Source organism: Myotis myotis, unplaced genomic scaffold (genome assembly GCF_014108235.1).
Source record: "Myotis myotis isolate mMyoMyo1 unplaced genomic scaffold, mMyoMyo1.p scaffold_m19_p_1, whole genome shotgun sequence".
Classification (NCBI taxonomy): domain Eukaryota; kingdom Metazoa; phylum Chordata; class Mammalia; order Chiroptera; family Vespertilionidae; genus Myotis; species Myotis myotis.
In genome coordinates this window covers 191,348,063-191,363,522 of record NW_023416313.1, presented here as the reverse complement: position 1 = coordinate 191,363,522, position 15,460 = coordinate 191,348,063, and the positions used below count along the sequence as shown (strand labels likewise).

The window sequence follows — 15,460 nt, the reverse complement described above, 5'->3', positions numbered from 1 at the left end:
GAGGAGCATTAGTCTTAATCTTCTTAGTCTTAGTCTTCTTCAAAATGACAGGGCAAACCAGTGACTAGGAAGAGAAGAAGAAAACTACAAATAAATTTTGTGGAGCTCCAGTGGCGCAATCGGTTAGCGCGCGGTACTTATACAAATAAATTTTATGTTATAAGAACCAAACACTACACCACATGTCTCATGATAACTGTAAACCCAACCCATAATAGGCTGTTCAAGTCGAGAACTGTGACATGAATGACGCTCTGCATTCTCCAGGACTGTGCCGAAGCTGCTTCAGCATGCACGGGGGGTACCCCCTTAATCTTCTCAGCTCTCTACGCAGAACCCTGGGCAGCCAACATAGAGCTCAAATAGGTGTTCTTTGATGACAACGCACAGCTAGGAGAACTAGGTCTGCAGAAGGTGGCTACCAGACTGGATTCAAACAGGCACCAGTCCCCCAGGGCTGCTCCAGGCCTTCCAACAACTGGGTAATGATTAAAGACCAGCACCACAGCACTCAGACAAAGGAGGTTCTGGGCAAAGACAGTAAAAATACAAATGTGCATATGCATGGGAGTGGGCGGCGGGGGGAATAACAAGAAGACTTTCCACCGAGGACACATAAACTATTCAACGTCTGCTCCGAAGTTTATAAGCCAGGCTGTAAAAGAGCGAAATTCCACATTTTTATTTTTTTTAAACTCTGGTCTTGGTAAAACATATATTTCAGACTACGGTACCAAGTGTGCACATCTGTGAAAAAGAAAAATAACACAGTTGACCAAAAAATGAGTGTGGAATTCACTTTATCAGCGTTTCTAAACACAGCTCTTAAAATAATATCTAAATACAGGCTTTCCATGCCAAAGTGGAGGCAGATGTGCTTTAATATAATATCCTGATGTTTGTCTATTTCCTGATGACCCTTAGACTTCTAGGGTGGGCTTCCATTTTCCCTTTTGAAACAGATGTTGGTAAATGTCTATTCCCAAAACCAAAAATCCCGATCTACAGGGAATCCAACCAGCTTTTTGCTCCTTCTCTCAAAGTTACATCAGCCAGACCCCATTCTTAGTCACCCGCTAAGTCTGACTATAGACCATAATCAGAAAATAAAGCAGAAATTCTTTGATAATGCAGGAGAAAAGCTTTCATTTCAAGCATTCAAAAAACACTAACCTGAACATAGTACCAGAGACAACTCAAGAAAAGTATAATTTTTTCCTTTATCTTCCCCCAAGCCCATTTTATACAAACAACTATAATAACCGTGCTAACGAAATGTTGCAAAGGGCCTATGAAAGCAGTAATCAGTAAGAACGGCTTGCAGCCCCGGCATGAGCATTGTCAGCCTCTACAGGACACTAACATGGCGGTTTGTCTCTAAATCACTATTCCTTACATGCGTGAGAATGCTTTGGCTCTCTCCAATAGGCAATCATTTTCCTTTGGACTCTGTTTATAGTCTTGTTAACAGGCTTTTATTTCCTCTGCGCCCCCCTCCTCCCCCAACAACAACTTTTGCAAAAAAGCTAACTTCATGACCCCTGCACAAATATCACAAATTCTAATTACTCAGCTACAAATCAAGGCAATTTTACGATACAGTCTTTATGATGCCTTCTTAGAAAATTATTAATAAATCAAATCCTTTTTTTATAAAAGGCATCGGGGGCCTCATTAAAAAACCTTTGATCAATCCAAGAATTTTTGACAATGCAGATAATCATCTTTTAATGGATTTGTTTTGTAAGTTCAGACCTTTAGCAATGGCTGAGTTTTAAAAGGGCACACCTATAATTATTGCTCATCAAGATATCATGCCTCTTGTTTCCTTTTAAAGTAAGCTTTATGGACAGCAAAAAAAATACGTTGAGATTTTCAAATAGCAGAACATGACCAAAAGATAACTATGAGAAAAATTGAGTTTTAAAATTATAATTTTGAAAAAAATATTATTTTGTTTTAGTCTGTTAAACTTTGATTACAGAAAGAGAAACTATAGCTTGTTCTTAGAGGTTAATTTTACCTCTTAGAGGTAAATTTTTTTAAAAAAATTTACTAAACCAGGAGTGCCATAATTTCTGGTCCTTTATTTAACCTGGGCTTTGCACTTGCTAGAAAACAAAATAAAACAAAACAAAAACAACTAAAAACTAATTCAGGAGTCACAAGAGAGTAAAATTTTACTAACCAAAGAATATGATAGGGAGAAATTATCATTTTACAGGTAAAAACAAATTCATGATCTTCTCAAAAAATGTAGAACCTAGAATTACCATGATCCAGCAGTGTCTTTCTGTACACACCCAAAAGAACTGAAAGCTGGGACTTGACTGGATATTTGTGTGCCAATGTCCACAGGCATAGAATTCAAAATACCAAAAGGTAGAAGAAACCACCCAAAGGTCCATGGACAGATGAATGGATGTTTAAAATGTGGTATAAACATTTTCATATTACTCAGCTTTTAAAAGGGAAAAAAACTGTGACACACTACAACTTGGATAAACCTTAAAGAATTATACCCACAAAATAAGTCAGAACCAAAATGACAAATACTATATGATCCCACTTATATGTGGTACCTCAAGTAGTCAAATTCATAGACATGCAAAGCAGAACTGTAGTTGCCAGGAGCTGGGGAAGCAGGGACTGGGGAGTTACTGTTTAATGGGCATGGAGCTTCAGTGTTACAAGACGAAGAGTTCTGATGGGTGGTGGTGAAGGCTGCCCAACAATGTGGATGTACCTACAGCCACTGAACTGCACACCTAAAAATGGCTGAAAAGGTAAATTTTATGTTATATACAGGGTGCCCCAAAAATGTATACACACTTTGGATAATTATAAAGGCAGTAGTTATTAAAATATATTTCATTTTCAAAATGTAATATAATCTACAGATATAGTGTATATACCAGGGGTCCTCAAACTACGGCCCGCAGGCCACATGCAAATACAAATATTGTATTTGTTCCCGTTTTGTTTTTTTACTTCAAAATAAGATATGTGCAGTGTGCATAGGAATTTGTTCATAGTTTTTTTTTTAAACTATAGTCCGGCCTTCCAACGATCTGAGGGACAGTGAACTGGCCCCCTGTTTAAAAAGTTTGAGGACCTCTGGACATTTGGGGGGACACTCTGTATACTTTACCACAATAAAAGTCTGTAGCATTATGAGCTATGTTGATCACCGGTGATTTTTAAACTAGAACTAGATTATCAAGGAAACCCACATCCCCAAAAAGCATGCTGAGTGGTCAGCACAGTGTCACCCAAAGGTCCACTGACAGATGAATGGACAGCAAAATGTCAACCCCCAGCAGACCTTTACTGATAAACAAGACACGGGTACTGCCTTATGGCTCTGGAACAGGCAGCACAGGGAATGGGTTTATTTTATACTAGAGGCCCAATGCACGAAATTCGTGAAAGAGTAGGCCTTCCTTCCCCTGGCTGTTGGCACCAGCTTCCCTCTGGCACCTGGGACCCGGGCTTCCTTCTCAGCCCCGGCTTCGTCTGGAAGGTCATCCGGAAGGATGTTCGGAAGGACATCCAGTCTAATTAGCATATTATGCTTTTATTATTATAGATTTCATCCTGGTTCCTTTCTTTCCAGAGGCTGTTCCACAAATGGTTACTTCTTGGTAGCATTTGAATAAACTTCATGTTGTCACTATATTTTGTTTTATTTTACTACATTGTCTTCAAAAACAGAAGACAAGGAAAAAGGGAAAAGAAAGCCTTTGAGGGAGAACAAATAATGAGGAGTTTAGAAAATAGAGGACTGAAAATAGAGGACCTGAAAGTTAACTCAGAGGAGAGCTAGATTTTAATAAAGTGTTAGATATAATTGTCAGGTGAGGGATAGGAACTTATGTAAACATGTAGGTAAGAGACAAGGTCATCTGCACATTTAACTCCAAAAGTCCAGTGCATATTTATTTAATGCTGCATAAGAAAACTTAATCAAGAACTTACATTCTGGGAAAAAGAAAAATGCCAGGTTATCATAGTCTCATACACAAAAGATGTGAACTTATTAAGCTGAATATGTTGTTAAAGTTGAAAATGTTACCTAAATACCTCAGATTAAATAAGAGTGTTTCTCATAAATATAATATCAATAGATCAATACTTAATTTAAAATAATCAAAAAAATGAGTTTTAAGGCAGCATAGCACATAGAAAATATATTTCAATATAAATAGTATACACTTAGACATAGGAATATGATTTTGCAAAGTATCTAGAGGCAATGTGGATAAATGTTGAAAAAAATAATCTCTAGTCCAATAAAATACTATGTAGTTGAAAACAGGGAGAGATAATTTGCAGTAGATGCTGATTTTACACCCCCAGGGATAGAGAGAAATGAGACAGACTATGTAAGTGGTATAGGTCTCATGATGCTAAATGAATAAACACCTTACCATTTACAGCTAATTGCTTAGCATCAAAGTCCCAAGTTATATGAAGAACAATTGTTGTTGTTGTTGTTAATCCTCACCAAAGGATACTTTTCCATTGATTTTTAGAGAGAGTAGAAGGGAGGGGAACAGACACACAGAGAGAAATATCAATGTGAGAGAGATACATCTATTGATTGCATCCTGCATGAGCCCCCACCAGGGCCAGGGATCGAGCCCGCAACTAAGGTATGGGTTCTTGACTGGATTGAACCCGGGACCCTTCAGTCTACAGGCAGAAGCTCTATCCACTAAGCCAAACCAGCTAGGACAGTATGAAGAACAATCTTAAGCCAGTGAGCACAAAAATAAACCTAAATAAAATCTGTATGTAATTATATTAAGTTTCACATTGATGAGAGCTACCTAAGAAATCCTAGCTTTTAATAAGTAAATCAGAAAATACGACTGGTATAAAATATACACAATATAAATAAGTACATACACAGAATGAGTGATGTTTTTTAAAAACCTTATATGCTAGGTTCAGTAATTTTTAAATGTCTTTAAAAATAAAATTGAAGGGTAACTTGAAGTATATTACAGAGTTATAAAAATTGCAACAGTAACAAAAAATCCTTAGTTCCTAAAGTTCAGATAAGACATCGCTGGAAAGAAATCACAGTCTCTATAAAAGCATCAATTTTTAAAGAATTATCCGTTTTTTAATTTGGTATGAAAATACATGAATGTCGATAATTGGAAAATTCTATTTTTTTTAATCCTCACCCAAGAATATTTTTCCATTGATTTTTAGAGATAGTGGGAGAGGGAAAGACAGAGAGAAATATCGATGTGAGAGAAACGAATTCTTGATTAAAGGCAACTGTGTGGCTCATATATTTTTAAAAGCGTAAGAAATATGGAAGCTGTGGAAACTACCTCAAATGAAAATTTTAGTTTAAAGCAATTAATTTGAAGAAAAGGAATTTCAAAATCCCAAATAATAGCAGAACAATATTAAGCATTTATTAAAACAAATTGCTCCAGATAAAATACAATTGCTTCTCTAGGCAAAATGATAAAGTTTGTTTAGGAAATAACACAGAATTATATTGGGGGGAGAATTAATAAAGCATATGATATAGTATTTAATAAGGTGCTATCTGAAACAAATTTAAATTAGCATGAAAATAAACATCATCAAATAAATTAAATATTGGCTAAACTATTTTAAACAAAGGAAATGGATAAATGGCCCAGTATCCAACTGAGACAAGATATTTGGCAGAAGATCTAGTCTCTCTGGTCTCAATAAAAATTTTATTAATAACTTGGAATAGAAAATGAGCATTAGGTTATTAATATTGGTAGAAGTTTTATTTTGAATAGGCAAAGGTTGTGCTCAAATACACAAAGATCTGAAAGAATTGGATCTAAAGCCAGAAAATAAGTTAGCATCAGCTTAGAAAAATGCAAGCTACCATCGCCTGAGAAACAGAATTTGAAACTAATTTAATTCCATGAGAAAACATGGCAATCGTAATGCCAAAGAGACTCTCCAAGGAATAATATACAGAATGCTAAGTAACTACTTTAAAAAGGATAGGAAATAAAAGCAGGCCAAAGTCTCCCCAGTGCCATGTGCATTTCCTACGCGGGGCAGTCTGCCATAAGTGGACGCCTGACCACTTCCATCACAGACAGTGGGAAGAGGATCGGTGAAGTATGTGGCAGAATCCCACGCTTGCTCAACCCTGCCTCTCACCGGCATCTGAGTTTTTTGCTTTGAGGTAGACTAGAAAAATGAGAATCAATCCTGTGAGATGGGGTTGATGGAGCCCCAGGCTGGGAGCCAGCAAATCTTCCACTGACCAGCCTCCTTTTCCTCCTTTGTGCAGCAAAGAAGGTGAACTATACCTGCCACGCCTAACATCCTGCAGCTCTGAGTGTTCATGGTTGTTACTCAGGTCTTCAGAAAATCAGTTGCATTTGGAACCAAGAGCCTGTGGTAAACTTGTAGACTATAATACTCGGATAGAAGAGGCTGAAGATCTAAATGAAAAAAAAAAGTTGTAAACTCTTTGGGTTCTTATTAATAACTAGAGGCCCAGTGCACAAAATATGTGCAAGAGTAAGCCTTCCTTCCCCCGGCTGCCGGCACCAGCTTCCCTCTGGCACCTGGGACCAGGCTTCCCTCTGGCTGCCAGCAGGCACCTGGGACCCGGGCTTCCTTGACAGACCCAGCTTCGTCCAGAAGGTCACCCAAAAGGACGTCCAGAAGGACGTCTGGTCTAATTAGCATATTATGCTTTTATTATTATAGATTAATATGTATTGAGTGTTTCCTATTTCTAGGCACTGTGCTAAGTACTTTGCATGGATTATCGCATTTAATGCTTAGAAGAATTCTCCAACGTAAGTATTATCTCCCTTTTATAGACAACCACTCTGAGTCTCAGAGAGTTTAAATTCTTAACCAGAGTTATACAACTAGTGAATGGTAACATTCCCGGGCAAAGTCTTCACCAGTCTTTGGTAAACTGAGAAAATTAAGGATAATAGCATTCAATAAGGATCTGAATAAATAAAGTGACAACTGGTGCACAGGCTCATGCGCACTGTCTTTCGGGAGACAGCACAATGAGGGAAACGACATAGCATCTGCTGGGCACTGCTCCGTGCCAGGCGTGGTACTAGACACTTTACAAATACCCCCTTCAGTCCCCACAAAAACACTCTGAGATAGATGTTCTTATCTTCTTGTGAGAGGTGAGCACACAGAAGACAGCTTCTCATTGAGGTGTCTGCACTTGGACAGTGGTCCCCAGAAATCTGGCAAGTGTGGGACTCAGTCTGAGGGAAGACGAGGCCCCATTCGGGAAGAAACCTAAAAGGATGGGCTGCAGTGTCCCAGTCCCTCTGGCCAAGTTAAGAGGCATGAGGTAGACTTTTTAGCTCGACAGACTTCAATTTCCTACCATTTTCCTGTCTGCACCCCAGCCTCCCTCTTTTTTTATTTTTTTTAAAATATATTTTATTGATTTTTTATAGAGAGGAAGGGAGAGGGATAGAGAGTTAGAAACATCGATGAGAGAGAAACATCGATCAGCTGCCTCCTGCACACCCCCTATTGGGGATGTGCCCGCAACCAAGGTACATGCCCTTGACCAGAATCGAACCTGGGACCCTTGAGTCCACAGGCTGATGCTCTATCCACTGAACCAAACTGATTAGGGCACCCCAGCCTCCCTTTTGGGAGCGTCTCCATTTGTGTGGTCTTGGTGAGAAGGGAAACTGCCACTACTGCACCCACCACAGATGTCCCTGAGATGGGACAGTTCTGATGCCTGATCTTAAGGAGACTTTGGTTGCTTCCCATTCTAAGTTTGTTTTTTAGCATTCCACTGGTTTAGGGAGCCCCAAGTATCCTTCCTACAAATTCCCCTTTTGTTTAAAATAAACAGAGCCTGTTTCTGTTGCTTGCAACCAAGGAGCCTAAACGCTACAGGCTGTGGGTAAAAAAAAGTAAATTCCCAGAGCATTTAAAAACCATTCTTATCAGAGCCCTCTCCGTGACAGCGTCTGCCCTCCGGCTTCCCACGCACTGAAGGACCACTGCCTGATCTGTGGCTGAACATCAATCCCATTCACTCTCACACCCCTACTTCCTCAAACCCCTTCTCCCAACCCCACCAGCTTTAAACAAAAAGTGTACAAAGGTGCAATATAACAATCAAGTTCTGTGATTTGTGCTGTTTGTCATTTTGATATCTGACCCCCTTGAAAGGAAACCCTTTGGTGATGAGGTAATAAAAACAAATGCTTGAAGAACTGTTGTAGATACTGGATGTACTGATAAGGGGAAAAAAAAATAATGCTTTTAAAATCAGGTCCATAATTGTCCTGTATGAAAGGTGATTGCTCACTAATGAGTTAAGTCATTAAGCTTCCCCTTCCTTTACTACATCCTCACACACACACACACACACACACACACACACACACACACACACACTCACACACATACTCACAAATACATTCACACACAACAATGTACCTTGCATTACTTTTCACTCAGATCAAAAGAGAAAGGCAAAGCCACCCCTGTATGCTAACAGTAAAAAAGCTTTTCTCAATAGAATGAACAAAAGTCCACTCAAAAAGCTTCACACTCTGAGCTTCTATTATCTAGGTGTCGGAAGAAAACCCTCCTGAGGCTACTCTGAGCTCTCTTCACAGAAGGCTCCACCCAAATGGAGATGCTGGACAAAAGCTCTGCCTTGAAGAGGGACTGAGGGCCCCGGGGAGAAGCTGGAGCCGAACCTCTGCGGCAGGTCCTGAAGTCAGCAGGAAGAGGGCCAGGCCACCCCGCAGGAGGGCCTCAGAGGGAAGGCCCCCAGCCACCATCCCGGGCAGCCATCCACTGGGGCCGCCCCCAGGTAAGGCAGTGCTGCCTACAGTCTGTGACCGAGAGAGAAGAGGGGGGGAGGACGCGTTCCAAGACAAAATCCAGGAAAGAAGCAGTCTACAGGAGAGTTCCCTGAGAGAATGTGGAGGAAGAAATAGAACACAATTTCTTCTGAAAGTTTTATTTCTAGGAATGTTGTTAGAGCATGGGCCCATGAAGAATTATAACTGGATTTTCTCTGACTGATTTTCTATGGGTTCTAATATATGCCAGTAGAAAAATGCTTGTATAAACCGAACAGAATAGCATTTTATGCTACAATGAACCAGCCCATTGGAATAAAATAAAATTTAAAAAAAACACCCACCTTCTCTTAATTGCCTATTTGCACTAAGCACATTTTTGCCCTCATTTTGTCTGGCTGCAAGCCAGGATCTTTGCAAACTACCTCACTCCCATTCGTCTTCATAACATTTATTAGCAACTACTATATTGCAGACTCCTCGAAAATCTAGTAGAACCCAAAGTCAATGGGAGGTTCTCCTGCCCTTTGGAGACCCCTCCCCCTCCCCCCCAAAAAAAAATCTTGTCTCGAATCTCCAGATTCCATAACCTGGGGCAGTCCAGACTCCACCCCCAAGATTTCTACAAAGCCCCTTAAGGCCCTAGCTCAGCATGGCCTCCTGCAGGCTGGCTCCATGCTGGTCTGCCTCTATGTGAATCCTCTATGTGAATTCGCCCACTCTGAGCAGGAGCGAGGCAGCATCACTGAAGGTGTTGAAAGGCAGTTGGAGGGGGCATTTCCACCTCAGAAATTCACATGGAAACTGACACTGCAGTTCTTAAATATGCTTTCAGCCCCATGTATCTCTAGGGGCCCAGGGCCCTTCACACCCAGCAGGCAGGCCTCTGGGTCCTATTCTTTCCTTCCCTGCCCATCCAGCAGTCACTTCTCTCTTGCCTTCCTGGATGAAACATTGGCACTGCCTGCTCCCCAGCCTCGCATCATCTCTTCTGTCCATAATTGTTATTATCAATATCATGGCACCTTTTCCTGACGAAGGAAGTTACCTTGTGAAGAGGAATTTGGGTGCCAGCCATTAAGATAATAAAATTTTGTTTCCCTTGTTAGAGGAAAGAAATGAAGGTAGACATTATTAGACAAAGGAAGGGAGCTGGTGGCAGGCAGTTGGGGAACTTCTGCTTACCATCCCAGACGTAAACTAGAGTGTGGCCCATCAGCCAAGGCTGAAAGGACTTTCAATGAGCTCAGACCCTCAAGTGTCTCCCTGACTCAGCGCGACCAATCCAAAGCTGTGACCTTGTGCCCAATGCGCTGTGGATGCTTTTTATTTTTTAGTTAAGAGACAAGTGTCCCAGATCTCTTTCTCTACCTATTTTTTTATAAATATATTTTTATTGATTTCAGAGAAGAAAGGAGAGGGAGAGAGATAGAAACATCAATGATGAGAGAGAATCATTGATCGGCTGCCTCCTGCACACCCCCCACTGGGGATTGAACCCACAACCCTGGCATGTGCCCTTGACTGGCCCTTCAGTCCACAGGCCAACACTCTATCCACCGGGCCAAACCGGCTAGGGTTCTCTACCTACTTTAATCTGATTTTCTATGCAGTTTGACACAAGTTGTTGTTCTCCTAATACTGCAAACCTCCTGATTTAATGTCATCATGAATCAAAATGTACCAGGCATTGTGGAAAGGGTTTGTCAGAAACTGGAAAGGTGGTAACTATCTGTTGAGAGAGAGAGAGAGAGAGAGAGAGAGAGAGAGAGAGACGCAAGGGGGGGGGGGGGGGAACACCTCAACAGAAAACAATGCCCTTGAAACAATAGCATTCAAGCTTCAAATAACAGTGCACTGCCTTCTAATTTCAATTTGGTGTGTGCAGAATGCTTTCTTTTCCAATGCCAAATCCTGCATGAAACATGCAATAAAAATTACTGCCTGAAACATGGTGATAGCACTTAATCCTCTGGCAATACATTAGAAAGGCTTTCAACTTTAAATGGTGGACTGCCACACGGCTGCTCTGCTCGTGAAATTACTTATTCATGCCTTGGTTTCTAAAGTCCTTTTTTATGTGCTTTCTATCAGCCAATAATGGGCTGGAGCACTTATGTTCTCAGTTTGACAGATTCCACGTGATGAGTCTGGAAGTTCGATGCCTGGCACAGAGTTGCTGCTAGGAGAGAGCCATGTGGTCTGCCTGGGTGGGTTAAAGCCTCGGGAAGCTGCAAGGACCCTCGGTGACCAGAAGGACACACGGAGGGAGGCCTGGAGTGAAAGCTGATGAGAGAGGAAGGCGATATCAGAGCGCTCAGAAACTTCCGGCAACTGTGCCCTGACCATCTAGGGTGGCGTGTACAGAAAGGGAGAAGAAAGCTCACAGGACAGGATACATCTCTTCATAAACCAAATGTCAGCGATCATTAATTAGTGCAATATGTGCAACCACAGGGCTGACTTGCCTTTTTTGAATATGAAAAAGGTGGGGAGAGGATATCGATTTGCTGAGCAAATTAAAAGTGGAAGCAGATTACAAAGGAAAAAAATTTTAAGAGACCAAATTGATTTGAGGCACTTTAGTATGTATTTATTTATTTATTTTTTTTTTTTAAATATATTTTATTGATTTTTTACAGAGAGGAAGGGAGAGAGATAGAGAGTTAGAAACATCGATGAGAGAGAAACATCGATCAGCTGCCTCCTGCACATCTCCCACTGGGGATATGCCCGCAACCCAGGTACATGCCCTTGACCGGAATCGAACCTGGGACCTTTCAGTCCGCAGGCCGATGCTCTATCCACTGAGCCAAACCGGTTTCGGCTAGTATGTATTTATTTACAAGCAGTTTATCTCTAAGGACAGGTAAGGCCACGGTGGGGAGAGAAGCTTATTAAGATCATTCTAAGTGGACATTTACTATATTCAGTTTCTTCTTAAGGTGGAGAAAACTCTTTGTAAATGTCCTAGAGAAATATAGTAGCTTTCTGTTCACATTTTGCAAGTAAAAAGGGTGAATCGTTCCACTACTGACATATTAAAAAAAAAAAAAAAATCATTCTAATCCACTCATTAAAGTTGAACGGCTGGTATGTAATTCTTGAGTAGCTTAACCCTTCCCTGGTTTTTCTGACTTGGTTAATTCCCACTATTAAGAATTCTTATAATACCACAGAACCTCTTTCTCAGCACTTACCACAATGAACAGTTTTACTCAACTTTGTGTGTATGTGGGCTTTTTCCCTTCTACTGTTCCCCTCAGAGAGACTAACACTTTCTACTGAAGAATGCTATGAATGCTATAAAGTTAAATATATTTAAAATATTTTAATTCAGACTTTCCATTAAATACTGGTTATAATGAAATGACAGTAAATGGTGTAGTAAGTCAACAAAATAATAATAATTATATATTAAAATAAAAATGTCATTCTGGTACTATATTGGCAATCATGGACAATGTTAACATCCCTTTGCCTTTATTAATGTTAAAATATTTTTTGAATAGTGAAGCTCAAACATCCCTAACAGTATGGTTATGTAAATGTAAATATCCTAAAGCATAATCCAATGAGCTATATTCTCACCAGAATCAAGCCAGACTTAAATTCTTTGATCTTCGTTGCCATTATACATTAGAAGCCCCGTGCATGAAATTCATGAACAGGTAGGGTCCCTAGGCCTGGCCGGCAATCAGGGCCGATTGGGGCCTTCCTTCATTCCGCGCTGCCAATGGTAGTCAGTGCACATCATAGCGAGCAATAGAACTGTCGGTATCCCGGTCAAACTCCCGAGGGGACGCTTTGCAGATTAGCCATATATATTGCTTTTTTCTTTCTTGATTATTCTGTGCTAATAGGTCGCCTTTCCACCATCCAATACCTCAATTCTCCTGCAGATTGTTTTGCTTCAGCCCATTGGCCTTTCTACTACTGATTATTCCAAGCCTGGTCCCACCTCAGAGCGTTGGCATTTGCTGTCCCAAACCTTTGCAGACCTTGTTCCTTCTCTTCCTTCTGGTCACTCGAGAGAGGGCTTTCGTGACCATACTCACCACCCCCATCCCCAGTACTCTCTAGTACATTACCTTATTGCGTTTGCTTACTGGCACTTGTCCCTGCCTAAAATTACCTTCTTTGTGGGCTCATTGGTTCGTAGACTTGTCTGTTTTAGGTCTCCTCACAAGAACACAAGGTCCTTGAGAGCAAGGAACTATATCAATCTTTTCATGTTTATAGCCCCAATGCCTAGCATGGTGCCTGTTATATAGTAGGCACGTCATAAATATTTCCTAAATGAATGAATGAGCAAAAAGCTAGGTGAGGGAGATAACGAACCATCTTTGCTACATAATGTCTAAGAGTTTGATAACATATTCTTGGATGAGGTGACATAATAGCATATGCACTTGGTTATTAACGTGTCTAACGTCAGCTGCGTCGCCCAGCTGTCCAGGCATTTAACAGCTGAGGCCAGCATGCATGGTGCACTTCAGCATGTGCACACGTCTTTATTTGGTTCCCACAACCATCCGCTAAGTAGGCAGGGCGAGGACAGAGGCAGAATCACTCGGGTTTTCACATATGAAGACACTGAGCTCAGGGAGATTAAATTGCTTTCCCAAGCCAAGCCCCTATTAGGCCACAGGCCTGGGTCTCCAGCCCAGTGTTGTTTAGCTTCCCTGCTACACCACCGGTGTCTGTCTAGTTTTCAAAAAAAAATTCATTTATTTAGTTCTTCTTTTAAGAAACTTAAATTGAGCACCCGCTTTTGACTGTTAAGGACTCTTTGGGCTAGTGTACTAGTTGGATGGGCCTCCAGGAAATATGACTTTGTAGCTCTTCCTGAAAGGGCAGGTAGGATTTCAATAGAAAAAAAAGGAGAGAGACAACATGCTAGGAAAAGGGAACAAAATGAAACAAGAAAATGTGATGCATTTTCGAGAAACAGGTAAGGAGTTAATTGAAGGAAGTATTTGAATGGAGAGAAAACATTGAGGTCGGACTGGAATTGATGTTAAATGGCAATTGCTGTTTGGTGCTTTTCACATATCAGAATGGGTTCTTTTGAGTCCTGTAAAATGTGAACCCAGTTGCCATAGAAATACAGTAATCATTGCCATAAAGGAAGCTAGGCTCCTGTGCTGGTAGTGGGGGTAAGAAAATGGTATCCTGGAGCCCCAAAGTTCAGATTAAGAGAGTTCTGTGGCCAAAGTTATTCATTTTTAAACTTTGAAATTCTATGAATTAAATGCTTGGTATAAAATTTACTTCTGGTATAAAATTCTTTTGCATCCACATAATCTTTAATTTTACAACCCATGAAGGTAGAAAGTCAGAGAAATATTTAAATTTACTTGAAAAAAAATTATTTCCATGATTTTTACTTTGTTAGTAAGACTCAAGCTGTAAGTCTAAATAGCTCTATAGCAACACAGAGATGTCACAGAAACATCTCACACACACACACGCGCGCCTCACACGGCACCACTACTTTCGCTGGTGTATGAAAACACACTTTAGGCTTTGACAGCATTTTCCTTATATCTTGAAATATATTCAAATTCACTCCTTAAACAGAATCTAATCATTTTAATAGCAAACTTGAGTTAATTAGCCGTGTAATTCATTTACTTTATAGTGGAACATTTGCAAGATGATCTAAGAAATCGGTGGTTGAGAGCTTTTTAATCTTAGAGATGTGGCTTTCAAAGAGTGCGTGTATGTATATTTTCATAAGTGACATCACATCTGCATATAGACATTCCTTGGTGCTTTGTTAAATATCAGTGACTGGCCTATTTGATTCTGGATAAAATTTTCTTATTATTGTGGTTATCACGAGTGTAGACTATGGAGTCAGACAAAATGAACTCAGATCCCAGGTCTGTCACATACTGTGTGATCTGGGGAAATAATAATTGCCTACTTCATTGGGTTGCTGTCAGAATGAACTGAAATCCATGTACAGTGTTTTGACAATATCTCGCACATATGAGCCACTTAGTAATTATACACATTAATAATAATTACCTTAAAAAACAAAATGATCACTTCTTGAATGATCACTACTATGTTCTAGTTGCCTTCAATACATTATTTCTAATCTCTATGGGTTAGATAATAGTATCCCATTTTACAAATGAGAAAAACAAATGAGACACAGAAATTAATCAATTTACCAAAATTGCTCCAATGGTAAATGGCGGAGCTGAGTTTGGACCATACTTGAGCCACTTTGTTCTTTTTTTAAATTTACCCTGCTATCTCTAAAATACCATGACGTACCTCAGATGCCTCAGTAAGGCTTTCTTTCCTTTTGTTTCAAATAATGGCTCATAAATTATATGACATAAAAAAAGTTCAAATAATGTATCATTTACTGAATGGAACTTAAGAGATATAACAAAGGAATTAAGTAAAATAATATTATGCAAGATAAAGCTTGTTCAAGTAAGCAAACAAAAAGACAAAAATAATTCTTCCTTGATGGGCCATCTGGTAGTCATTTATACCTGACACTGGTATAAGTAAAAGAGAAAATGGATCCCTTAAATTATTTGTATACTACTATTATCACTATACTAGAGGCCCGGTGCACAAAAATTTGTGCACTT

General features: G+C 40.1%; 1 non-coding gene across 1 annotated transcript; it reads left to right on the top strand.

Annotated features, from left to right (window-relative positions):
- Window positions 1–11,753: 11,753 nt before the first annotated feature.
- Window positions 11,754–11,882, top strand: LOC118661966. Its single transcript, XR_004969551.1, has one exon.
- Window positions 11,883–15,460: the final 3,578 nt, after the last annotated feature.